Below are 26,636 nucleotides of genomic sequence, written 5' to 3' on the forward strand. Positions count from 1 at the left end.
CCAACTCCTCCATGCACTCAAGTGAACTCAGTGCAGCCTGGTGAGCAAGCTGTGCAGAATTTTTAAGTTACAAAACCCGTGTCCACGTTTGCCAAGACGAGTGACCTACATTTAAGAGTAATTAAAATATCATGGAAAAAAAAAGGGCAGGGGACAGGTTTGATTATTGTAGGAGGCTGATTCTTACAGATGTTCTGCTTTAAGGTGCTAGTGAAACAGCACTTCATCAAACAGCTACTCCCCACAATCATCTTCTTCTGAAACACTTCTATCCTAGCTGCTTAGTGAAATGCTACTTCCCTTCCCCCAATCCCACAATCCTTTCTCAGCTCATGAGGACTCTATTTGCAATGCTACACAAAAGGATTAGTTGTTTCAACTTTTCTGTTTTCGTATTTCCAAACAGCTTCAGTCATGTCTCTTTTGAATGACCTCAACAACATTTTACTCAACACTCTAGGCACTTTTTTTTTTCTTTTTTTGGGGGGAGAGGGTGGGTGGGGAAGGAAATAACCAAGCAATTTGGTTTGACATCAGTACAAAATCAAATCAGAATAGTAAAAATACACATTAGTTTTAAATACTGCTTCTGTTGTCCTGCATCTCTGAACCAAACAAGCATTTTCTGCACTTTAACCTCTAGATACAGCACCACAGGAAAACATACATTAAGTAAGCTAGAAAACAACAGGCTTTAACACCATTACTCTTCTCCTAGGTTTACCACTGCTATATTCTGTGATCTCAGACAAACCATTCAGCTTGTACTTCAGCCTTCTTAACTGTAAAACAGGTACAATGCATGCTGAAGCATCCTAGAATATTTTAGAAATTTTGAAATTGAAAGAGATTTTGAAAAGATTGGCTCTAATGCTGACTATTATTTTCACAGAATACAGACTGCACTGCTGAGGGAAAAAATATCCTGACTGAATAATCGAATTTAGAACAGTGGCTTCTGTATATGTGCTAGAGCAGTTTCAAAGGAAATGTCATATTTTTAAAATACATGTGCCACTACCATATTTAATAGAAAATCATCCCAAGTCTTTTGGTGCCATGCGTCTTTGGAGTCTTGGCATAAAAGCATTTGGTTTTGTACTTGGCTATAATCACTCTGCAAGAGCTGTCAGGATTTATCATATCAAAAATCCATGCACTGAAAAAAAAGAGTGGTTGCCCAAAGAGGGTTTGGTACTTTAGAGACATTAGAATCTATTTCGTTAATAACACATATTTGTGCACTTGGTCTTTGTGGCTCAGTGTGATCATATTGAAGTACTGACCATTCTCTCCAAGAGGCTTTTGTTGTGGCACTTCAAGGGCAGACCCTCAAACAACAACAGTAAGTATTCAGGAGCAGCCTTAGAGAGGCTCAGGTGCTAGGAGCCCTGTCAAACCCCAAAGCCACTGTAAGGATTTACTCACAGTGCATCAATGTCTAGTTGAATATTTTGTGCACAACCTGATTCAGTACCAAGTTGAGAGCATCAAATTATGCAGTGTCTCAGGCTTGGAAGAACTGTTAACTGACAACAGGGTTTTCCAAGGTGAGGTTGTCAGAGATACCAGCAAAAGAGATCTGAGAAGTGTTCACTAATCCATGCCGTTCCCAGGGATGAGGCCACATGCAAAGCTGTTTGCATGCAAGGAACCAGCATAGCTTAGTAACTCCTCTTTGTGAACATTTATCAGGACAAGACATTTCTCCATGACTTTCCAGTATCTGCTTTGAAATCTACACAGCCCTAGTTTAAAAAAGAATGAATATATATCCTTTAATGTGCTCTGTATGATTTCTTTTAAATGCCAAGAAACATAGGATGTTGAGTGATAAATTATTTTCTTGAGGAATAATTAAACCATCCTTTACTGAAAAACTTGTGTGATTGTTTCTTTAAAATAGAAAGTCAGCTTCTGTTTTACAAAAGGCTTTAGACTCAGCATTCTTTCAGTAGGAATTTATACAAATAAATGAAAAACTCAAAACAACCCACCCAGCAGCCATACAGAAGAGCAAGGTTTCTGCCCTCTGAAACTACAAGAATTACTAAATACAACAGCACTGTATGAGTTGTATGTAGAACTGCAGTCCTACTAATCGCATCAATAGCAAAGACTGTCAACACACTACCGAAAATATTTCAAAACAAATTAAGGTATTGGTAAATCACATTCAACTTCCCTTGTCACATATACATTTACCTAGAAGTTAGAGACCCAGAAACAAGGAGCTTTACAAGAAAAGGTATTCCACTAAGGTTAAGTGAAGAGCACATAAATAAAGGCAATGTCCTGAAACAGCTGAAGCATGAAAAGCAAAAGACCAAACAAGGCTGGTTTTAAGTACAGTTCAAAACTGTTGAAGTCTGTCTGAATCAGCAGAAGATGGGTGGATTTCTGGGAGAGAAAAGGAACAGAAATCACACATTTCCATTGAACTGTTTCAAACTAAGGGCATTGTACAGTTTTCTAAGCTGTCTTAGACTACAGGACTCTGTCATATTGAACCCATGGAAAATCCATGCTGTCATGTTACGATACTGGTTTTCTATCCTGTTGTGTACGTTGGCATTTACCATTAGCAAGAATTCACAGCGACATCAAACCAAGACCAGAGCTTTGTTACAAAGCAGACGCATTGCTGTGAGAAACAAAAGTGCAGATCTTCCATGACATGCATGGCATGTTAAGTGTTAAGTGCAGATCTTCCATGACATGCATGGCAGATCATAATACTAGAAGTGAGCAAGAGAGAAAAAGATAGTCAAGCACTGGCCTTTCCTTGGGGTCATCTCAAACAAGAGGCGACACATTAATCCCCCTGAAAGTCAAGTGAGACTGTTACCATTGATTTCAAGGAAACAAGACCTTGGTTTCTTAAAACTAATAGTATTTTCTCTGTCCAGTTAAAAAAAAAAAAAAAAATATATATATATATATAACCAATCCCTATTATGTAAAAAAGCTGGTTTATACCACTCTAGCAGTGTACACTTCATACTCTTTTCCAATGTCACAATTCTGAAACAGTGCCAAGCCAGAAGAACCAGTCTCAAGAAAATATATTTTTCCAGAGGTTTTAATTTTGATGAAAATAATATCTACTACTTTCCTACATTAAAAGAGCTCAGCTATGCAGCTTTCAGAGTCAACTTTCATTTCTTTTTATGTTAACATGCTTTTCCTTTTTAGCTAGCTATATATTCTCTTTTCTTTCGGCTATGAATGGGTTGTTCCAAGGTTAACTGACAGCCTTGGACCATCAGCAGTCCATTGAAATAAAGGAGCTCCTTCCAGAATACAAATGAAATCCATAGAAGGTAAACATACACCAATCAGATGAAGCCAAATCTGGGAATACTACACATATCAATACTTTGGCAGCACTGCTGCCATGTATTTATGATTTTGTTCAAAACATTTTTGTCAAGTTTATTTTACAGCTAATAGCTTTTTTGGTACAACACCTGCTTCTCTAAAGCACTAAGGTCAGCTAAAGAAACACCTTGCAAGGTGGCTTGAAGAAGAGTGAAGTAGGACACCAAAGTCTACTATCTATCTTACTATTTGAAAACTATAGGAGGGGGGGTTGTATCCACGTCTGAGCTTGTGACAATTTGCCATTTTCTGCATTCTCAGATAACAACAGCAAGAATAGCAAAAACAGTCCTCCAAAGGCTGACTGAGTTAAGAAAACCTTTTTCAAGGTTGTGCTGCTTTCCCCTGCCCCTGCCAGACCTTGGAGAAAAAAAAAAAATGGAGTGTGGGTGTATAAGAAAGAGTTTCAAAAGATCTTAAATTCAAATTTCAGTTCAAATATTTGGATCACTGTTTATCACTCTCTCAACTGTTCTTTGGTTTAAAATTCTTAAATATTTTAAAATAAGTCCACTTAGCCACTTATCTCTATTGAAAAGATATGAGTAACTTGTTCCCCAGTTTGTGAAACAAATTGTGCTGTAAGCAAAGTGCTGCACATCCTGCTATTTATCTCAAGGTTATGCTAAGCGTCACCATCAAACAAGTGATTTGGCCCACTTTTAGTTGAATATTATTTCCCAGTGTGGTACTGAGAGCTTACTAACAGCATTAGAGAAGCAGAGCAAAGAAGTCGTAACAGAACTACTGTATTGTCCTAGTCTACCAGTTGATGAAATCTGAATTTTCCCCCACAACAACAATTAATGACACTACATTTTCAATAAAATTGACAAAGCACCTCCACTCCCTAGAGGACCAGATCCAGGACGATCATTTCTGGGTTTTGTTTGCCTCTCCCCACCCATGCCTTTATTCTGCATTAGAATGGGAGAATAGATGGGAATGGTGAGAAAAAATGTTACTGTCTTCCCACTTGGCTTGGTTTCTAGCTTCAGCAATGAAAACCCACCAACTTTCTGATATTCGTGTAAACATTAATATAGACCTATAACATGAATGAAATTTCATGCAACAAAACACAGGCAAAATGCAACTTCAGAGAAAGAAATTGAAAATTTGTATCCAAAGCAAGTCTTGGCCCTGCTAAACCAAAAAGCAGCTGGTGAAGTGATTTACGGGTATATGCGAGTTGCAGCTTGGTAATGAGCTGTGCTGGAGGATGACTCAGCTGAGCAGTGAGTTATCTGAGCTGGAAAAGAGAAAGCTGAAGTATAGATAAAGTTCTTTATCAGAAAAGGCTGGCTGGTTGGTGTTTTTGTCCTTGATTGTCCTTGATTGATTGTCCCTGGCAATCTGCTGATCATGACTTTTAAAGTACTCTCAAGATAAAATACTTCAGCAAACAATAATAGAGTTTGAAGGCAGTTTTCACCTAATTAAAAGAAAGAAGGAAAAAAAAAAAAAAACCAACAACCAAACTAAACAAAAAAACCAAGAACAAATCCAGGGACTTTACCAAGTTCTAAGAAAGAAAGGTGAATTACACAAAAGAAAGCAAAGTCTTTATGAAGGTCATTAAAATTGTTCTTAATACCTTTTATTTCCCATGGGTTTCTTTTTAACCTAATTTTAAAGTGTGCTTTTGAAACCAATAACATATAACATATGGTGATAACAGAACTTTATCCAGTTGGTATCAGACAGCACTAGGAATACAGCTTCACTGTTGGGTGATTTTGTTCTCCCCAGCTATTCCCAGTGTGCCTGCTAACATGCTTAATGGTGCACACTGAATGTGCACAGGCCCTCCTCCCTGGGCTCAGCTGGCAGCCCATCATCTTCTCAAACTACTTTCTGCACTGCTGTTGTACCAAGCAAATGCTTCTGTCCACTTCCAGTGAGAAGTCAGAAAACTGAACTCAGAATACAATACCTTAAGCAGCAGTTTCAATTCATTATTTCCTTACCTGCCTTATCTAACTCAGAGCATGATACAGGCTTGAGCCCAGCTGAAGCTGTTTATACAAGTGTACTCCAAGACTTGCCAGTCACTTGAAATAGATCATCTGTTAATAAATCCACTGACATCCAGGACCAGTCAAGTTTTCGGGTGTGAATTTCAGGTAAGTGATAGTTAAGCAGACGGTGTCCTGATGAAGTATCTCAGTTATTCAACAAGTATGTTGGGCTCATGGCTATCACATGAAATTTAGTCTAGTAGTCTCATAGGCTAATTTTAACGAAGTTCAGATCAGAAAATAGGTAAGGTCCACAGGCTTGCTTCATGACTCAGATTGCAACCAGAGAAAAAAACCAAGAAGCAAGTCATAACAGCAGACTGACCTTAGCCCTGAGAAAGCTCAAGAGTGCTGAGGACACTGAAATAGAGAATTTCATGAGACTACTCCTATATATCATGGTTTCTTCTAATAACTGGAGACAAAAGACTTAGCAAATGTTTCAGATTCCATGCTATGTGTCCCCAGAGGGCTGCAGGGTAAAGCAGAATTTCTGAGAAGTATAGGGCACAAGGAGGCAAGAACCTAAGGGGAAGGTGTTGGGCAATCATGAAACATGCAGCCAGACCATGAAGATCCACTCCTTTAAGCAGTGATGAAGCAACACAGGATTCAAAAAGCTGTTTTGAAAGGTCACTCATCAAACATAGGAAAACAAGCAAGAGCAGCCTTGGGAAGTCTAGGAGTATAAGACAGACCAAGCAATGCACTGGTCTGGCATACATCTCTCAAGAGGTGCTTTGTGAGGGCTGTGATCAAAAAAAAGCTTCTTAAACATACAGGTTTTTATGCTAACCTTGTGATTTGAAATCCTGAGTCACCCACCCCAAATGCCAGGAGTTCACAGTGTTTCATGTATAGGCAACTAAACAGACACACAAATCTTGCAGGACTTCTGTATTTTCCAGATATGAATGGTATAAACATCTAAAATAATTACAAAGGACCTGAGCTATAATCTAATTTTCACAAGCATGTAAAAAAAAAACCCCAACTAAATAAATTTGCTTAATGTTACTTACCACCATATAATTTCATTTATGCAACACTGGTTCATCAATGAGTTCTTAATTTTCTTTTAGGAAGATCAAAGGAAAAAAGAGACTGCAGTCTTATTACCAAAAGAACAATGCTTCTGCCTGAAAAGATCTATCATTAAGCACCATCCTACAGAATAAATAATTTTTATCTTTTTGTTTTCATTGCTCCTTGCATGCAGGGTATAGAATTTACAAGACCATTCCTTGTTTACAGTGAGCTAAAGCAGAACATACAACACATTTAAAAACTGAAGTGTGTCCTTTTTCTTTCCTTGGACATATATATACAAAACTCTGAATGGGAGAAACATGCACCCTATTGTTACCTATAGAAAGAACTGTGAAAAATGATTAATTGTTAACAAGGATAAAATTGCAAAGGCAACACCTGCTCAGAAAGAGACTCCTCAGGAGACTTACTGCTTCAGAAATCTATGATGGGAGTAAGTTAGGATATATAATGCCTAGTCATGGGATGTATGAAAAAGTGACTGATTATACATTGCTCCAAACCACTGGTTTTCATTACTGACATAAATCAAGGTTAGGCAGCAGCTTAGCAAGTCTTAAAAGACAATAAAAACACCACTAAAAGAAACTGGCAGTTAGATTTAGCAGAGAATGTTGTGTCCAGAAATACCAGATGCCTTTATAAAAATAAAGTATGTTTTGTTAAGCAATGTCTGAAAAGTTTTTGCAGCCAAATGGAGCTTGATCTTTAACAGCTGAGCAACAGAGGTCCTTATTATTTAATTAAACACTCATTTTAGCTGACATTTATTTAAAAACTTAAAATGAACTGGTTTTGCTGCAAGGCAAGTAGGTGAAATGGAAAGGTTTTATTCATATAAGGCTAGGAGTCATGAATGAAGCAATGATTTTAGCATAAAAAGAATCTGCTGCTAAACAAGGAGTTACTATGAAACATTACATCCAGACTAGTTGATTTAACAAAATGGCCCTTTTGATTTGAAAATCATTTCTGCACCACACTTACGAAAGGATATTTTGCTCTTGTTTCCATTTGTGGTCACTACTACTCACGTCCGTGAGGACAGCGTCTCTCCATCAGGCATTAGCAAATCTATCAATAATTCTTAGATAATGGCTGAAAAAAAATCTGATTTGATTTGGCAGGTAAGCTATGGACTTTTCAATTATTCCTTTTATTTATACACTATCCCACTCTCTATTAAAAATACTGCATCTTTCCAAGAAGCCCCATGCTCTTCATACAAACACAGAAATCATTTTGCAGATAATCTGACTAAGTAGATGCCTTTGAAGCCAACAAGCCTATTTCCTCAAGCACAGGCACCATTACTTTTTTAAGCAAAACCTCAAACTAAGTGCCTGATTTTCCTGAAATCCCTCATGCTGCAGCTGAACCCATCCATCATCTTTACCTCTGAGCAGCAGCCATCTGGCTGGTGCATGAGGAAGAAACCAACCAAGGTAAGCTTGTGGAGGGCAAGTGGGTGCCTGAAGCAAGTGTCTGTTCCCCTCACTGGAAAAAAGGTGTCCCTTGGTGAAAGACCATGTGCCTGCAAGGGCACATGCCAGTGGCCATGCACAGCCACTTCGGGGAGTGCTCCTCCAACTTCTCACCACATAAACAAGGAAGAGAGACCCTCGGACAGTTGCCAGGCAACAACATCCCCTCATCCATCAGGTCTCCTCATTGCCATCTTCCTACAAAGCCCCTGTTGCAGAGGGGAGACACGCCAGTTTTTTGGGTGCTCCATGGGGCAGCTGGGTCTGCACAACTGCAGACATGCAAAATTGGCACAATTTCATTTGGATACAAACCAAAGAGAAACCCAGTGGATCATCCAAAACAGTACCAGATAGAGACTGGCATGCATTTTGGAGTCTCTAAAGAGCATAATTTCATTAAGCATGCAAGACCTAATAAGCACAAAAAGGAAATAACCAGGCACTGTCATAACAGGAAACACACCAAAGTCCTGCCTAAATTGGAGTTGGCTGGGAAGTGAGCTATTGTCAGGAACCCATTTCAGACACTGATATTGCTGACTACCTTGAGCAAGCATGGCATAATGGCCAAAAAAACCCCAGACCAAGGAGACTGATTTGTTTATTTTGTGAGAAGCAGGTCAGAAACAATCTAAATCTTAAACATGCATATCCTAAAATATGCCACTGTTCCACTAAAGTGGATAGAAATAGTAACATTTCAAGTTAAAGGATGGTTAGAAATAAGTATAAACATACAAATGCACATCTCAGTGCACCTGACTGGGGATACACAGACCTTGCTGAGAGCTTAATTCACACAGGGTACATAATTTTCACTTCTTTTATGGTCTTCTGTCAAACTACTACACTGCAAAATTACCTCAAATTTGCTTTGACATTTGTGGGAACTTTTTTTTTTAATGTCTGGAGGATGGAACAAGGGATCATTTTACTGCCAGTTGGTGTACTCCTCGACAACTTATGAACGGTACTGGACATGGGTTGGTCCTATCTACAGGTTTGTTCATAATTTTCCAAGTGGCACTGGCATTATTCGTCTGCACTGAACATGCTCTATTCCAGAAAAGCACTTTCCAAAAGTTTCTAATCCCACTAATGTAGTTTCAGTTCCCTGATCCCAGCCATCCTGGAAATTCATGTGTATCACAGCACACAGCTCCATCCGGCTTTGAGATGAAATTGGGCTATCTGCCCACACCAATTTGGAACTGACTTATTTCCCTTCAATGGCGTGACATGGCTGAGAGGCTAAAAAAAACTCCCAGCTGCAACAAATCTGAGGCTTCCCCTAAAGGAAAGGTAGTTAAAGGCACAAGTAGCACAGCACTGACTAGATACTTGCTAAACCTTCTCTCTCATGTACCTTATAATAGCCTGCCTCGTTGCCCTTTTTTCATATTGTGATCATATATCTTCATGCTAGAGAAATACGTTCGTATTTTGTGTACCATCAAAGTAAAAAATTAAACACTAAGGCACAAACATATCTGAGCAAATAAAAGCATTAAACTACTGATATTTCCCAGTGTGAGTCAGTCTGGATGTGAGAATTTCTAAGTAGAGACAAAGCAGCAAAAACCAGAACGTGCTGCCAGAGAGCTGGTGTTGCTCCCTGGTAGTCAGCAGTAAGGACATCTATTACCATTTAGAAGTCACACCGGTTCCATTATTTGGATCTGAAAACTTACTATGCAGACTATAGGGCATGCAGGGAAACATAGAGGTAGATACTTATTTCTTTCATGTTTCCTGTGTGAAATAGCAAGGCTTGGTGTATCAAAGCTCCGTACAGAAGGCTCATTATGTAAGTGACAACTATAATATTAAACTGAATAGAATGATAATATAATTCAAGAAATCTAATTGCTACTGTGCAGGAAATTCATTTTCTAACAATAGAAAGCAAAAGCTGTCTCAATCACTAAAAAAATCCACCCCTTATAATTTTCTTTCATTTTCAATTTTATAAAAATGGCCTTAACTCCTCCTAGAGACATCAGCACTTAACTAGTCAATCAATCACCAGAATCAATCATCACACCTGCTGTCTCCATTGTTATTCCTTAAAGAAAAGCTTAAGTACAGGAAAACATGTACTGACTAGAATCCACCAGAGGCAAATTAAAAAAAAGAAAACAAAACCAAGACAGTATTCTAATTACTAAAATGGAATACCTTTTGAAAACCGTGAATGAAAATTATTCCATCAGAAAAGAAAGAAAAGTTGCAAAATTTACAAATATAATACATTAATTTGGTGACAAATAAATATCATTTGAATGTAATATTTTTCTGAAAATAAAAACCCAGCTCTCAATAACTCTTTATGTTCATTATTATCAAAATACCTTGCCAAGGTAACCACTATCATTATTCTTACCGTATAGATGGCAAAACTGCAAAGACTTCAGCAATATCAGAAATCTGCAAATTAGCAGAAAAGCTGGGAAAGTAAGTCATATCTCTCACCTCTAGTGCAGAGCTCTGATTTTAGACCTGAACATTGAAACAATAAAGAACAAAGATCAATTTCTAAATAGTCTGTAATAACATCAAGCATTGAATATAGACCTATATTCCCAAGTTTAACATTCTATTCTCAACTGTTAACAGAGAAAAATCATCTAAGACAATGAAGGGAAATATATGAGTATTAAGCACATTTTCTAGCAGTGTGCCCTTTCCAGATGCCAGCCACAAATGAAAAGAATCCTTACAATCATTAATCAACTGTGCTCCTGTCTTCATCCATAGATTTCATCTTCATTTATAGATATGTCACCATGGACCAGATTCATCTGAGAAATGTGATGATTAACACACACAATACACGGTGGGTTTCTATTTATTTATGGTAATAAGGCAGAAATTTTCTATGCACGTGCACCAGTAATTCTCCCAGTGCCTCTGACAGGAGTCATGAGTCTGCACTCCCATAGCAGCATATCTCCAAATGATTTAAACAGAACTTACAAGTGAAGATGGCCTTCTATACAGGTGTAAAAGCTAGCACAGAAAAGAAGGCTGCACCTCATCTCGGCTTTGCAGGTTATGCTTGTCAGACAATACCCAAACCAATTCTTGGTTTAGAGCTCACTGTGTGACATAACTGCGTAATTCATGTTTCGATCTGCAATCTTCTACTAGCAGGATCTATCCAGCTCTGTGGGACAGTCCATGCAAGGGCCTGGGACTCAGTTTGGCAGCAGCAGCATCCAGGGAAGGAGTGTCCCACACTACAATGAGTTGAGCCTCACAGGCTCCCACAGGGACTGTTGTGCAGATCTCCTCACAACCTCCCCAATGCTAGGGATTGATGCAGCCTTTATCCAATATCATGTGCAACTGAGAACAGCATTGGGCATTTCGACCTCAATGGGCTGCATGGCACCTGATCTTTATTTCATTATCACAGCAGAAGACTGTGCAGAGAAACAGCATGCACAGCACTTTTAAAGTCAATGGCACCTCAGTTTATGAGTCAACTCAGATATAAAACACACTCTTTTACAATCTCCTAAGCCTGCTTTTTCTTGAAGGAAATAGTTTGTATAACCACATATGAAATAGTCTTTTTTATGTGTACCATGGTTTTTTCCATATCCTCGCAACAAAAACTACATTTCCCATTAAAAATCTTAAATTGCATATTACAATATCACGCATGCTTTACTGCAAAGCACAGTCAATGTAATGGTACAAGAAATTAACAATTCTGTTGCATGAAAAAAGCAGTATTTAAATACCCCAGAAAACATTTCTTCCACCAGCATCAGTTTTCTAAGAGCAATACATACTGCAAATGGGTTCATTTCAGCATTTTAATACAGTGCAGTAATTTGAGATAAATTTAACTCTTCAGATTATCTAAATTTGCATTACATTTACCTCTTCGGGATTTGCAGTCAGACAAAAAAATTACACTGGTCTGGTGACATGACATGTTATGTGGCAAATCTTCTTAAACCAGAGTTTTGGTAACTTTACTGAATTGCTTTCTACTTTGCCATAAACATCACAGCAACAACACTGCAGGTGCTACCTGCAAATGGGTAATGTGAAGGTGTTTAACACGATTTTTTAGAAATAACAAACTAGGTAGGTAGATCCAAGACCAGATTCCATTTCCCCATGACTCTTCATCTCTAACTGGGAGCGAGAACGAAGGGCTGCACATACCATTAACTAAAAATGAACAGGTTATGGGAATGTGTCAGTTCTGCTGGAGGATGCACAAAGTTAGTCGGATTAAGACAAGTTTTCTTTTCATGCCAGTGAAGGCTCTTATTCAAAAAACAAAACCATGTCTCACTTCCTGATCCTGCTGCTGGGCAGGGTATCCTGCTACAGGGTGGAGCATTAAATTGTTCAAGAAAAACGCTGGCTGGAAGCCAGTGGAAATTTCATGTGCTATGGATCACGCTTCTATTCTACTGTGATTCATCAGCTTCAGCAGCCACTGGTGATAGGTATATGTGGCATGTGCCACACAATATATTTTCTACTACAGTAAAGTTTGCCTACAGAATATTTTGTTCTTTCTAATGTGTTTAGTCTAGGCTCATCTAGAGGCAATAGGAGGTTCTAGCAGCCTACAGCTATTTCAAGGGCAATTATGGAGTTAATCTCTTAATTTAGTAATGAATAGTGTAACATGGGAAAACAAACTGCAACTGGAAAGTGAGCCGTGGGAGATTCAGACAGAATATTTGGGGGAAAATATCTCCTGCAAGAATCCACCCTGGAGAACATGGAATAGATTAAACTGTCATCCATGGAGATTTTCAGAATACAGTTAGACAAAACTACAGCAGGCCCAGTGATTATTCTGACTTGAGAGGGATATTGGATTAAATGTTCTTCTTAGCCAATACCCTATGACTCCACAATTTAATGTATTCTCAATCAGAATACATTAAATTTCTGATCAGTCTGAGTCTCCAACTTGAATTAGAAAGTCATTCCTGTCTTGAACTGTGTCAAAAATCCAGACATGTTTAAACACTTACAAGTCATTGCAGTGTGTATCACAATGTAATATAAATATAAAATCAATAAATATATTTAAATATAGTTATATTCATATAAATATAGAAACAAATAAATATAAAATCAGAGCCTCAGGTGGTAATTTGCAAGGTTTCCAAAACTTTTAACCAGATTAATCAAAACAAATGAGGTGCTGAAATAAAAATGACAGGCAACACTTCATTCATCTGGCATAATGGAAAAAGACATGAGCTTCTACAAGCATCAGCCTGAATCTGTGAAATTAATTTCCTTCAACCAACCTTCGAGTCAACCTTGTCACCTTTTGCTTCAGATTACAAGCTGGATTCTTCTCAACTTTCCTAACACATTCATGTATTTAAAGAGGAAAAATCACCCTCAAGCTGAAGCCTTCCATTACACATTTTTCACACAAACGAGAAAGCACAAGAACAGAAAGAGTGTCACTAGTACATAGAACAAGGTACTGTGATATTATAATAACTAACATAATATTAGCATAGGTTTTGCAAAGATATAGCATAGGTTTTTATTTTTCTTTTTTATTCAAAATTTACATTATCTCCTCTTTTATTATGCATTTGCTCACTCTGCAAAGATGGGGCAGGAAGGCCAACTACTGTACATCTTGTTTTAGATTTATGTGCATATGCAACTTCATATTCTTTTAAACCCAGCAGTCTTATAACTATGTCATTGAATGGGCTTTCTACTGTTGAATGGACTTTCCTCAAATACATGAAGACAGACAGGCGCTGTGCTGTTCTGACTGAAGTCAACAGGAGTTACCAATGGATTTAATTTGAAGTTGGATTAGGACTTCTGTGAAAAGCTTATATATAGAGAACCATGTACTGTAAAAATGTAATCCTTTAGGGGAAAAAAGTCATTTATAAAAGCCTTCCTGTGAAGAAAAAAAAACGACACTATAGACTTAGGTAATCATTTAACAAGCTCGACAGCTGAAAGTAAATAACTCTTGGGCAAAGTTTCTAGGATGAAAGGTTTGACCTGCGCTTGAATCTAAAAGCAGCAAGCTGATTGACCTTACGATACTGTGGTTTTATTTCAGGAGCTGCCTTCCCCCTCCCGCAAGCCCCCCCCCCCCCCCCCCCAGCTTTCTTCTGAATTGCATGAATATTTCATGACTAACTGTGCATACCATGGCAGACAAAGAGCTAATAGATTAGTAATTTGACCTGCTATTTATTTGAGGCGCCCCAAACATGTAAGGAGGGAGACTCTGATTTTTCTTTAGAACAATCACGAAACAATATGGTTGATTCTAGAAACTTTCCTTTAGCTGAGATAATTGGAGCAAGTAGAGGAGGCAAAGGGTATGGTAAGAATTCACATCTGGGAATGAAAAGAAATCACTGCACAATATAGTCAGGCATGACAGAACACTCTATCTTAATCACTGCAGTAAAACACTGAACTTCACTCCATTACCTAGAAACCTTGTTTATACTGCTTCTGCTTAACTTTAGCAAAGGATTAAAAAAGCCCAAACCAAACCAAAAACCCACACCATAAACACTAAAAAAATGAGTTATGTCTCATTTATACTGTAGAAGTGTAAAAGAGATCTTCAATTGCCAGTTTTTCTTTTCCAGATTACGAATATCAACTAAGATTGATGGGGAAATCTCTTAAATGACATTCAAGAGGTGCCTGTAAAGCAATTCTTAGAAATCATGTCTAAAGATCAAATTATGATTGAGGGATCTTGCTAGTGAAAAGCATTAAGCTTTTAGACAAAGCAGTGTTTTGGATAACTAGCTAAACATAAAACGGAGACTTCATTATTCCCTTTCTCTTCTGCCCTCAGAACAACAACCACTAAAAGAGACAAGTGAAATAGTAGATTGGCATGGAAGGAAAACATTTAACTATGAAGCCATTTTTATGCACTAAAAAGGTACGCTAATTCATACAAGCAGAGTCTGAAGCAGAAGAGAGCATTTAACTGAGCCAAAAATTATTAAAAAGAAAAAACAAACCCAAAGTTATCACCCCACTATGTAGCAAACATCTAAATACACAAATTCCTTCACAAGTTCAGATGATTAGAAATTGCCAAAGAAAGTGGCTAGAAAATGCTGCACCACATTTAGAGACACACTTGTGCATCAGCACAGAGGCTGGGTTGATCAGGCAATTTCTAGCTTTAGGTGACTATTTTCTGCTCAAAGTGGCAGGCTCTGAGGTTATGATAGCTGCACTTCAGCCTGTTAGTCTTCTTGCTGCTGCATGCTCTGATTGTCAGTTGTAGCATTTCATTTGAGTTAGGGATGTCAGGCACCCACATTCAAAATATATGCAGCTGTGGAACAAGTGCGCATAAAGACCAAAGTTCTGAACTTGGTGAATTGAATCCACTCCTACTTTCAGGGAATTTATACAGTTTATTTTCTAGACATTGTTGAGGAGGAAAAAAAAAACAAATAAAGTACTGTGTGTCACCTTCAAGTAATCCTTCCACAAAAACATTGATCAATCCCTGGTCTGGAAGCCATCTACTGGGATGGGAGACTCCTTCTCCCCATCACTTCTGTCCATTCTGAGCTTCTTTTGCAAAGGGATTTAGCACATTTGCTAAATACACTTTTGGTAACATGTGCAATGAAAGCTTTTTGTTATCATCCAATGTAACAGAAGTAATCTCTGAAGTCTTTAATCTTAAACTGTAAGCATGGCTTCACAGATACATCTATTGAGGAGGTGAACAGGTTAAGAGCAGGAATGAAATCTACCCTGAAAAGGAAACTACGGTACTAGACTTTGCTCTCAAGCACTTCTATTAGCCTGCAAGAAAGCAGCTGAAGGTAGTCAGAAGTAGTCATGGTAAGTAACAATTCTGACACAGTTTGGCTGGTATTTAAACTGTAGCTAAACAAAGAAAAAAAGGCAGCTAAAGCTCAAAAGATCTAGGTATCTCAAACCACTGTGGTTACTACAGGAAAACACTGAGGTCAAGCAGTGCAGAAGGAAGCACAAAGTCCTGAAACTTTGTTCAAATGTGTATAGGAAAGAAATGGTAAAAGTCTGAGAGAGGAGGTGTCAGAGTGGGGATTGTGCTGACCCTATGTGGGAATTAATGAATTTGTTTTCTGTCTCTTGCTTTACTTACATCCTGAAGGTGGTCAAGTCATTTCACTTCTTCTCCTTTTGTTCTGTAAAACTGGTATTAAACCCTCTCTGGTGCATTTTAAAGGCACAGCAGAGTGAAAGCTGGAAGGAAGGAACCCAAGGAAAGAAAGAAGTCAGAATGACCCAATCAGCAGATCTCTAAGATGGGGGAAAGTAAAGCTATTTATTCCTGTGCAAGACTGGTGTGATTCTGTAGCTGGCTGAAGTACAAGTAGGCAGCTCACAGGCACTAACATGCTGGATGCCTCACCAAACCCATCTGAAATTACAATGCTGCTATGATTCATTAACATCTTCAAACACCATACAAAATAGCTAGGCAGAATAATAATGAAAACCAACATTAAAAAAAAATATAAAAAATTTTCAAACTGTCACAAAACCAATCTACTGCATCTCACATGAGAAGAGGGTTGATTTTTCTCTCTCTTTGGGCATTAGAGTCTTTCTTCAAAACTGAAGCAACCTGGACAGAGCAAAATGACAGTATTGTGGATCATCTTTAAAAATCTAGATGTCTGGCTCAAAAACAGACTAGCCACCCTTTTCCATGGCTAATGCCAGAGGCATGATACCTCAGCAGCCCTTGGTGCTCAGTGTGCTCTGGGTGGTTACCATAAATCAAGCAGCAGTTCACCTTTCCCCAGTGTCATTTCACCTTTGACCATCAATCCTTTCCTTCTTGCAAAAACTACTGACTTCCACTGTTTCTATAAGGAAATGTCTGAGTAAACAGCAAGTTCCTTCTCAGCCCCAAGGTTTGTCTTGAGCCTCTCTTTTGAGCTGTAATATTTGGCACTTCTTCCTTCAAGTGATTTACCAATGTCTCTTCCATACCTGCTGAATGGTCTATGGTCTTGACTATAGGAACACATCATTCAGCCAGATTCATTTTAGCTGTTAAAAAAATATTGAAACCTGTGTACATCCAAGCTTTCAGTGCTTTCAAAAAACCCAAACAGATCAGCCAGTCAAATTTAGAGTGCACCACTTCACTAAGCAATTTTCACTAAAATCCCGGGCAGCAACAGGTTTGTGCTACAGCAAGTCGCAAGAAAGTTTCTATATTGTCTCAACAGATTTAAGCTGCAATTCAAATCTCTACTGAGAAGAGAATTATTTCATTATACAAATGAGCCTACATCAGATTATAGCTGTGGTAGCCATAATAGTAACACCATGATAAATAGTTATTAATCCAAATACTTCCACAGTCCCCTTCAGCTGTCAGCCTTGAAGCATTCTATAGATGAAGGTAATAACCCCATTCTTGGCAGGGAAGAAAACTGAGGTTCTGCAGTGTAACAGCATTTGTTCAAGAAGGAGCAGTTGTAGATCTCAGACATTTCCCTGTTACTCCCTAACTTTCTTATTTTCTCTAACAGGTCATTATACATCCTACAATTTGGAAGTTTGAGGATGCTTTCGGCTTTAGTAGCTTCAAAGGCTTCAAAAGATCTGTCATGTACCCAAGAGGCATTCAATATCTCACACCTCAGGACTAGCTGAAGTCTAACTCCTGCTGAGGAAAGGACTTTATAGAGGCGTGTGATAAGTCAGCCACATAGTAAAGTACAAGGTCTGCTCTTTGATTCTCAGCTGTCAAGTAGTAAATCAAAATTAATGTGTAATGGCAAAATACCTTCCTTGGGTGTGCTTCCAATTCCTGCTCCAAGGAGCCTGGAAACCTAATAGCAGCTCAAGTGAAGAAAGTGAGAGGAGTACTCCAGCAGAGTGACCCAGCCTTGTTCTTGCCTTTGATCACTTCCACGTCTACTGTCCTGCAAATATGATTGCATCAACTTGCCTTTTATCTTCTTCTATTTAATCTGCACTAATGTGTCTGCAACATAGCTAAAGCAAAATTATAGTCTACATGTGAATTCTAGATCACCTTGAAATACCACACTAGCACTGAGTTCCAAAAGCAGATCTTTATAATAAAGGCAGGCAGGAACAGACAGGAGACATTTTCCAAGCAGCTAACAAATTCTGCAGCTCAGTTTCAGTGCAGAGATTTACCAGAAGGCTGAAGGCCCCCTAGTCTCCATTTCTTATCCTATCTCCTACTGACATCCAAGCAGTAGTATTACTCATGTTATTAACAATATATTTAATTTACTTTCTGGTAAGAGAGAACAGCCTATGGCAGCACAAGAGAGGAACAGGAGGAATGAACAGTGCAGGGCCTAAAAAGAAACACTGAAACATTTTATGTGGTTGTAACACAAAAACCACAACTCTTCTTTCAGAGCACCTTCAGGCAGCACCCTTTATTTCCACCATGTGACTCCCATGGGGAAGGGAAGGGGTGATGAGGACATAGAACCGTGCAAATAAGTAAGTCCATGTCATTTGTATCAATCGGGAGGGAGGCAAAGCTGCAGTTTGACTCAGCTTGCAAAGAAAGTTTATATTGTTGAGACTTTTCTTTGGGGTTGTGAAGCATTGTCAAAATAACCTCAGATCGGGCCACTACACCTATCCAGCCTTGCACCAGAGCTCAAGAACTTTGCAGACAGTTGAGCTCTGCTATTGACCTCAATTCTTTGAGTGCAATCTTCCAGCCAATTTCTTATCCATGGAGTGATGCCTCTGCAGCTTAGAGACAAGGATGTCATGTAGGACAGTGTCAAATGTTTTGCACAAGTTCAGATAAATTACATCAGTCTCATCCAGTGACACTGCTATCCCACTGCAAAAGGCTACCAAATTTGTCAGGCATGACTTGCCCTTAGTGAAGCCGTGTTGTCTGTCACCAATCACTCCCTTATTTTCCATGTGCCTTAGCACAGTTTTCATGAGAATCTGCTCCATGATCTTACTGGGCACTGAGGAAAGACTGTCTATCCTGTAGTCCCCAATGTCTTCCTTTTTTCCCATTTTAAAAATGAAGGTTTTGTATTCCTATTTCCATTACTTTTTTTTTTTTTAAATTATAGAAAAGGCAGAAAAGGACAAGACTGAAATTTTATTTCCTGCACATTTACTGTATCATTACATTCATGATGTAGAAATGCAGCCTTAGCATTCTGTAGAGGTGCTTAGTGTCAAGGAAAGGATTATAAAGACATGTCTGAGCATGTATCATACCCTTGTTCCTTCTAACAACTCACAGCATCTTTATGACCCTCTTTCAGAAGGGCATCCTCAATCTGTTTTGGTAATTCCCTACCCTACATTCAAAACATCCATGTCCCCTGTGGACAGCCTGATGCTGAGTTTGGAGAACATAATGAAATCATTATGGTCAGTGTAGTACCTACATATGTGTCAGAAATTCACTTCCTTTTAAATGCATAATATTTCAGTTAAAACTCCTGTACCTGAAAGCTGTAAATGAAATATGTACTCATGCTCAAGAACAAAGTACCTCATTAGCTCTCCGAGCACAGTGTACTGCAGCTTGTCATTATCCAATGCATTCCTTGCAAGCCACTGGGTGGGGGATATGACAATCCCTGAGGCTGCATTGCAGAGAAACATTATCGACATTCAAGCAATACCAGAAACAGAATATTGCCCAAAACTGTTTGTCATTGGCATCTCCTTTAGTATGAAGGTTGGAGGGCAAATGGAACAAACAACAGCAACCACACAAACAAAAAAACCCTAACCCACTGGTGAAGCATAGGAATACTGCCTTTGAGGTAATTTAATTTATAGATAAAAGCCATTTATGAGACATCTCTGCCTCATCTAGGGCCACAACCCAACAGGGGGTATATTCTAGGATGAGTCATGCATCAACACGTTGGTGTTAGCAAGGAGTTCAACAACATAGTAAGAGAAAAAGTAAGTTATTAATCCAGTTTCCAAAACATTTTAATATTATTTTTTTCAACTGTAACTGTTCTCAAAATGGTAAAATTTTACCTGCTGTACAAGAGGGATTTCTGAAACAAGACCCATGGACATTTTTTATATAGATGCAAAGTGATAATGATAACTACAGCACCAAACAGGACAATCCCTCGTGCTGCAGCGGTAACAGTTCTTGCAGATGAGCCAAGAGTGGATTCAGGAAATGGACATTCAGGGACTGAAGCTATTAACTTGGCTCCAGAATCCTATGGATGTCTGTTGCAGACTAATTCCTCCTCTAGCCCTACCTGCTTCTATGAACTGGAACAAACACCCTCTGCAGGAGTCCTTCCAAATGTGCCATTTCACCCTCCAAAAATCTGGAAACCTACAGAGATGTTTTGCTATATACCAATTGCCTCAGACTTGGCACATAGAGTAATCCACCAGCACTGCAATAGAACAGTAATTCCAGTGCTTTTGTCACAGGAATTCAACAGCTGGGCTTCCTGGGTAACCCTGAATAAACTACATTCTCCTGTCCCTCAGCTGTCATGTAGGATAGTGCATCATCCACTTGTAAGGTTGCTGAGAGGCACTAGTACTCCCAATACTGAGATGCTGACAGCCTCACATGGCCAAGCACAAATAGCATGGAAGCATCACAGAAAAGCCTAGTCCTATGTGCACAACACAGTTCTTAAGTGTTGTAGTGGGTTTACCCCAGCTGGACACCATGCCTCCACCAATGCCATTCTATCACTCCCCTCTGCAACTGGATAGGGGAGAGAAAATATAATTAAGGGTTCATGGGTTGAGATGAGGTCCAGAGAGAACTCACTCACCAAATGCCATCATGGGAAAAACAGACTCGAATTGGGAATATCAACTGAATTTATAACGAACAAAATCAGAACAGGATAGCGAGTACTAAATCTTAAAAACACCATCACTCATCCCCCTCTCCTTCCCAAGCTCCACCTCCTCCCTCCCAGCAGCACAGGGAGACAGGGAATGTGTGTTACGGTCAGTTCATCACACATTGTTTCTGCCACTGCTCAGAGACAGTAGTCCTTCCCCTGCTCCACCCTGGGGTCCGTTCCATGGGAGACAGTGAGTCCCTCCCACAGGGAACAGTTCTTCACAAACTGCTGCAATGTGGGTCACTCTTCCATGAGGTGCAGGCCTTCAAGAGCAGCCTGCTCCAGCGTTGGTCCCCCACAAGCTCTCGTGTGGCCTCCTCTCTCCATGGGTCTGCAGGTCCCTGTGAGGAGCCTGCTCCAGCATGGGTTTTCCCACAGGTTTCTTGGGCATCCACCTGCTCCAGAAGGTGGGGCTCCTCCTTGGGCTGCAGGTGGATCTCTGAATCCCTGTGGATCTCCATGAGCTGCAGGGTCACAGCTGCTTCACCATGGTCTTCACCACAGGCTGCAGGGGAGTCTCAGCTCCAGTGCCTGGAGCACCTCCTCCTTCTCCACTGACCTTGGTATCTGCAGAGCTGTTCCTCTCACACATTCTCACTCTGCCCTTCTCTGGCCCCAATTACATCTGTGCAATAACTTTTTTCTTAAATACATTATCACAGAGGCATTACTATGATTCCTGACTGGTGCAGACATGGCCAGAGGCAGGTCCATCCTGGACCCAGCTGACATTGGCTCTGTTGGACATGGGGGAAGCTTCTACCAGCTTCTCACAGAAGCCACCCCTGTATCCCGTGTCTACCAAAACCTGGCCACACAAACAAATACAATTGTAAACTACCCTTCTTTCAAATACTGCTATTTATCAATCCAGTCATATTTTTGCCTATTCATTCTGCCACTTTCTGCTGTGCTCCAGAGGCTATAATCAAGTCATAAACATGTTTTATTTTGGTTTAAATTTTGTTTAATAATCATTTCCTGAGTAGCTTTAAACAAAACTAATCACACACACAGAGACACGTATACAAAAAGAAATGACTGCTAACTCTAATTTTTTTTTTTTAGAGGACTGTTCAGTTACTAAATGTAAGTAAAATTGCAAAAGAAACTCAAGCATCACAAGGCACGGAAACTGTGCCACAGAGAACACCCACCTTTGACATAAATCTTCTATCAACAGAAGAGTATTTTTCCCTCATGCAATGTATTTGTGAAATCCTCAGGCATCTTAAAAGTTCTGGAAGTTGAGGGAAAAGAACAAGCTAGAGTGAAAGAAGTGATCCACATATCCATAACATGTTACGTGACAAGTCAAGCAGACACAAATAACAACCATGTCCTGCTTCCTGGGAGCCTTGTCCACATACTGAGCCTCCAAGCTGGCAAGGAGGGCCTGCAGTCCAGCATGGCAAGTACACAAGGCTGAGGATGAGCTGCCTTAGGTCTGGATGTTACTGGCATTACAGACTGACAGGCAAGCTTATGAGAAGGCAATTCATTCTCCTAAAGCTTGAACCATTCCCAACACAAAAGAAAAAGGATGGTTACAGGACAATTTTTTTTCAAACAGCCATAACAGTTCCTCCCTCTCTGAGCCTTTTTTGGCTAACAAGTCAGTCTCTCTCCTGAGCATTGTAAATCACTTGCTCATTGCTGGTTTAAGTTAACACCATTTCCACAGATATCTGTGACCCCAAGATTTCTCCCCTTGCTCTTTCATGACTCTAAGGGCATAGGAAGAGGATTTCCTAACATTGAGCCAGAAAAACAGAAACTGAAGCCAAACAGAAAATCAAATTATGATCACCCTTCCCCTACCCATCTTTTGCCTTTTCATTCTTTAATTACTAAGGACAGCCAAAATAGACCTTTTCCTTGTTTTAGTTTGCTTATGTATTTGTTTCTGACAGAAGAAATTTGTCCTTCCTGCAGGAGAACCAACTCCACTCTTCTATAAATAAAATCCACTTGTGTAGATGGAAGTTCTTTTGAGAAGCTTCCCAACTAGTTTTAAAAATGAAAGACTAGAAGAGCCAGAAGCAAAACATTTTTTGGTCTCACAAAAGTATTGAGGAGCAAAGACATTTATTTGAGTCAGCTTTCAAAGAAACATTTAGGGAATGTGAAGCTACTACTTATTTTACATGAAGCACAGTAGTTGAGAAGCATAGGGTTAAACCTATCAGAAATCTAGCAAAGCAGAGTAAAGATAGATTTCCTGAAGTGCACAGTAAGACACTGTTAACCAAACGTTGTTCTTTCTTAAATAAATGCTCACATACAAAAATGTATCACCTATTGCTGTGCTATGTAAGCAGGTTTCAACACTGAACAGCCTGGTGATTTACAGATGCCTGGGTTAGAGAAGAGAAAGAGCACAGACGGCTCTTGTCAGCACTATAGAAGAGTTTGGCAGAAGACCTGAGAAGACAGGAAAGCTACTAAGAATGAACTGAACATACTGGCAGCCCTTTCATACCATATCTGAATAGGACTAATTCACAATTGCAGTTTACAAGTCCATACAAGTTCTTGAATTTCACAGGAATGTTTTGTATCTTACCATTAAAACTGTATATTCCTGATTTTAAAACTGGACTTTGCATTTTACAGGGAAAAAACGAGAATTATTAATTTCCAGTAACAACTGTGCACACAAAAAATGTATATACATGTCTCTGTCTCTTTCTGCTTTGTATGAAGGATCTGATGTGTGAAATGTGACTACCCCACACTCTGTTAAAAAACAGCACACACTAGACAATGGCAATAGTATATTAAGAGAAGAGGGAAAAAAAGGAATCAGTGTCAAAAACACAAAATAGGTATTCACACTGGAACAAAAAGAAAATTAATGTCCCTCAGTCTGTGGACTGATGATAGGTTTGCCATGATTGGTTTTTTCCCCTGGGAGATTATGTCTCTCAGGAGGTGACATCCACTTAAGGGACAATGAACCACTATTTATATAAATGTCCATCAATGAAACTCTCTAAACAATTGCAAATATTGACCAGCATGCACCAGATTAATTTGGCCTCACTGTCATTGACACATATCGTGGATAGCTATTGCGGAATAGCAGATCTCTTACATTCATACTTGACACATCACTACTGATGAACGTTCATCCTGAACATGAAATTTCCATCAACAACAAAAGAAGCATTTAATAGTAACTTTGTTTCCCTAACAGAGACATATGCCTTCCTAATAATGTAAAGACAAGCAAGATGTTTTTCTAACAAATACTAATATATTTTGTCATTATACTAGACACTACCTATGTAAATAGTACAATCCCATGCTAACAAAAGGTTGCTCTCCACAAGGAATATCTCCAATAGATCCCAAAACACAAAGCTTTGTTCTACTATAACCATGTAAATGTGAGGTGACATCAAGGCCTATAAGGCAGAGAAGCATTTTCCTCAGTTGCAAAAGCTACTTCAATGTCAGATTTGTTTCTATTAATACAAGTCCTTAAATTCAATTGCAAAGCAACTACAACCGTCTCAAACTTAACTTGAGAAAGTGTCTAATATTAATCCTTGAAGCAGGGCAAGACAGCACTGAGTTGTCTCAGCAGCATCCTGCTGCTGCCTCTGAGGTAAGATCACAAACCCTGCAATCTCCTCACCTTCACAGTTTTCTTTTTGAAACTGTAACTTTACCATCCTGGAACAAACAAATATTTGTAAGACTCACTGCAAGACGTGCATTGTCATAAGACAGGCAGGACAGTAGTATTTGGAACAGAATGCAGCAGAATAATACCCAATATTTGGAAACATCAAGTAGGTACTGTTTCTTTTCCATACAGTTTTGGATGCTCTATACCTGAAAACCAGACCATGAGAGGATCTTAGAAAACAAAACCAGGCAATGACTCTTTCTCCCTCTTAGCCACACCCTTTTTGGGTCTTGTAGTTCTAGCATTATATTCTTAATTGGCACAATATTCAAAGGCCCATCTGAAATTTAAAGGAAAAGAGAAAATGTGTGTGTGTGTGTGCGTCTGTGTGCACTAGTGTAAAACAGGAGGATGTAGCAGCAGGAAATCGTTCATCAAAACTTTTTTCTTCCATAATGGATTTTAGTTTCTTATCAGGACCTTATTTTGAACACATTTCAGAGATGTAAATCCTTGCTTTATTCTATTTTGCTGCACCCTTTTAAGCGCTCCAGCAGGGGAGGAAGAAACTTGTTGTGAAGCAGAATAATTAGGGACTTACACTATAATTGTTAAGAGCACTGAGCACAAAAGCAATACTAAGACAAGCTGCTTGAAGCTTTCTTGGCTGCAGGAAGTGGCGTTACCAAGGTAATCACTTTCAAACTGTCCAGCAAGACTGCTGAGGAACTTTGTACTGAGAGGGATGTGTAGGCCAAAGTGTACTTCCTGTAAAAGAGAACACAGGCATTCACTGATAATTTGTAGGACTTCCATGTTTTGTCTTACATATGTGCATCTAGCTTGCTGAAAGTTGAAAAGCTGAGCTCATTGTGAACATTTAAGATCTTCCCTATCAGATCCTGAATCTTGCAGTTGATTTGAAAATCAGATGGGGTTAAAGAAAAGCAATTTGACAAATCACCAAGATGCTAACCGAATTAGATACAGAGGTTGGGTATGGCTTATATATGGCTTCTCAGAGATTAAAGTGCAAGGATCCACACTTCTCCTGCATTGCAGATAAATATATTTGAAGTACTTGTGCTTTCCTTCTCTGGCCCCTTGTAGCATCTCATTTGGTGCCAGTACTATTGTGTTTGCTGCAGGAATGCAGCCCTTCACTCAGCTGTGATGTGACATGAATTTGAGCCTGACAGCTACTGCACTTAACTTGAGATCCGCACAGAGGCTGTGCTTTTAATTCTGGAGATCCACAGCAAAGCATCTGCTCTTCACCAAGATAGCAGCTGTTACACTAATCTGAGGCCTCTGTGCTAATTGCAGCATGAACCAGTCACAGTAGAGCTAACTCCTGTCCCCCACTATCTAGGTGTTAGGTTATCCTGCTACAGAAAGTGGACAAAACCACACACAGATGGAAGGAGGTGACATAAAAGGAAGGGTGACAGCAACAACAGGGCAGATGTAGACTTTCTGATCAGTGGCAAAAGAAAAGAGGCCTGGTGTTGCAGCAGTGGCCCTGTGCTTTTCACATGGTGGCATGGCACAACTCCTGTCTGCTGGAGGACAGGCATCTTAACATGACAAGGGGCACACCAGAGCCTAGAAATTACTCAGGTGCTCCAGCATCCTGATGATGCACCTTCCCTGGAAGGAGCAGGAAGGGTTTTCAGCATACACTGTTAGAATGCTGCCTCTTTTTCTGTGTTTTCCACTTCCACATAACTATCACGCTCATCCCAAAGTATGAAAACAAATAAAAACCTAGAGAGAGAAGATGCAGTCTCATTTTAGACAATATTTAGATTTGTCCATTTTATGTGACTCAAGCCATGCCACAAAATTGTCTAGGAGTCACTTAAAAGTTTTTCAGTTCATTAACAGAAGTTTTAGAGATCCTATTTGAACCAGGCCTGTCGATGCAGTTCTATGTAAAGGTGGAAGGACCTCTAACATTTCTCCTTCCTTCCTAATGCCCTATATTCAAAGCTGGAAGCAACTCTCTATGTACATGATTTTAACTGTATTTCTATGCTCAGGCTGCACAGTACGTTGGTCAGAGTATGTATTTTCTCAAGCTTATGTATCCTAGCCTCAAATAACCAATCAAGCATTTACCTCAAAACTAGAAAGAACCTAGTAAACAGCTCCTCAGAATTTTCTT

The sequence above is a fragment of the Aphelocoma coerulescens genome, chromosome 7 (genome assembly GCF_041296385.1).
Source record: "Aphelocoma coerulescens isolate FSJ_1873_10779 chromosome 7, UR_Acoe_1.0, whole genome shotgun sequence".
In the NCBI taxonomy this organism is placed as follows: domain Eukaryota; kingdom Metazoa; phylum Chordata; class Aves; order Passeriformes; family Corvidae; genus Aphelocoma; species Aphelocoma coerulescens.